We start from the raw sequence: 2,340 nt of genomic DNA, 5'->3' as shown, positions 1-2,340 counted from the left end.
AAAAAAAAAAAAAAACTGGATCCTATGGGAAGAAACGTCTTGGTGTTAGACAATTTCATAAAGATCACGCAAAAATAAAAAGAGATTTCTTGTGGTAACAAGTAATAGCTTGAACATTGGATCGGTCACCATCAATTCATTTAAGGGATTGGATATAGGGTTTCACTTAGCACGTGGTGAACGAAACTAAGATCATTAACACAGATGTTGTGTAACCATAAACCTCAGTGGTAATTTCTGAGAGTCTCAAGGGTTACGATTATGGAACGAAACGTAATGAAGAAATGAGTAGAGGTGGTTAAGGAACCGAAAGTACCTCTGCTATAAAAATGACAAAGCAGACAACTCTTAACTCAATAAGAGAAGAGTAAGGTAGCTCATGATTTGAGTGATTTTAGCAGCCTGATTGGGAAGAAACGATTGGTGTTTATCGAATCATTAAGGCTTCACTCAGAGTCTTGGAGGCTTCGGTCTACATGCAGCAGCATGCTTCTAGGGACACCTAGCTAGTACAAAGATAAGAAAGTTATACCTGCCCCAACATTATTTGGTGTCGCATCTGTGAACTTAAAACAAGATAAGAATTAAGAGAAAAACTAAAAACAAATAGAAATATTTTTAGAGTTTTGGATTTTTCTGAAAAATTATAAAAACAGAAAATAAAATAATTTTGGATTTTTATAATTTCGGAAAAAAAATAATAAAAACAGAGAATAAAATATATTTGGATTTTTGTAATTTCTGAAAAATAAAAAAAACAGAAAATAAAATAAATACCAAAGTAAATCAAGCGGAAGAATAAACAAGTTATACAAAAATATACAACCGAAATCAACCCTTAGATTAGATGAAGCGAAATGGGCCGAGCGGTCGGTTCATTTTGGTTCCCGAAAATTCCGGAACCGAAATAGACCGAGCGTTCGGTTCATTTCGGTTCCAAAAAATTCCGGAACCGAAATAGACCGAGCGTTCGCTCTATTTTGCTTGTACAATTTTAATGAGAAGAAAGAGGTTTCGGTACAGACTCAACTTCCATCATTCCCAAGCCTTGGAGTATCTTATTAAAGCTTGCTTCAGGTAAGACCTTGGTGAATATGTCAGCCAGTTGATCGGCAGATTTAACGAAATGGACTTCGACATTACCATCTTCAACATGGTCCTTGATGAAATGGTATCTTAGTGCAATCTGTTTCGTCTTGGAGTGTTGCGTTGGATTGTGACAAATTCTAATTGTGCTTTTGGAGTCACAGTAAAGGGGAATCTTCTTCATGCTTAGGCCAAAATCCCTAAGTTGGCTTTGTATCCATATGATTTGTGAGGGTACATGATGTTGCGGCGATGTACTCAGCTTTAGCTGTAGAGAGAGACACGCAAGTTTGTTTCTTTGATTGCCAACTGACGAGTTTACCATCAAGAAATTGGCACCCGCCAGTAGTGCTCTTTCGGTCCAGTCCACATCCACCAAGATCAGCGTCAGAGAAGGCTTGAATAAAGAAGCCGGATTTAGCAGGATACCAGAGACCAAGAGACGAGGTTCGCTTCAAATACTGGAAGATGTTTTTCACTGCAACCATATGAGGTTCTCTTGGGTTTGCTTGAAACCTGGCACAATAACAGACAGAGAACATAATATCTGGTCTACTAGTTGTTAGATACATAAGAGATCCTATCATTTGACGATAAAGTGTCACATCAACAGCCGGTTTCTCTAGAGATGGAGTTAACTTTGTGCCGAATGCCATTGGAACCTTTACTCTAGAGTCTCCCATCACACCGAACTTCACTAGCAGTGTCTTCGTGTAAGCCTCCTGATTAATAAAAATTCCTTCTGGTCCCTGTCTAATATTCAGTCCAAGGAAAAAGTTAATCGAACCCATTGCGCTCATCTCAAATTTAGTCTCCATCAACTTCCTGAATTCAGCTGTTAAGCTAGGATTCGTGGAGCCGAAGATGATGTCATCGACATAAATTTGAACTATCATTAAGTGTTCGCCTTCTTTCTTGCGAAAGAAGGTTGGGTCAACCGAACCTTGTTTGAATTTGGACAACTTAAGAAAGTGAGTTTGAGTTTCATACCATGCTCTCGGGGCTTGTTTCAAACCGTAGACTGCTTTATCCAGAATGTAGCAATGATCAGGATACTTCTCGTTCACAAAACCAGGTGGCTGCTCAACGTACACGGTTTCTTCGAGTTCTCCATTCAAGAAAGCACACTTGACATCCATTTGGAAAACTTCGAAGTTTTTGTGTGCAGCATACGCCAGAAAGATTCTTACTGATTCCAACCTTGCTACAGGAGCGAAGGTCTCTTCATAGTCTATCCCTTCTTCCTGACAGTAT

This window comes from Lactuca virosa, chromosome 5, assembly GCF_052849685.1.
Source record: "Lactuca virosa cultivar CGN04683 chromosome 5, Lactuca_virosa_CGN04683_v6, whole genome shotgun sequence".
Classification (NCBI taxonomy): domain Eukaryota; kingdom Viridiplantae; phylum Streptophyta; class Magnoliopsida; order Asterales; family Asteraceae; genus Lactuca; species Lactuca virosa.
The sequence above is the reverse complement of the archived record's forward strand: the minus strand, read 5'-3'. Positions refer to the sequence as shown.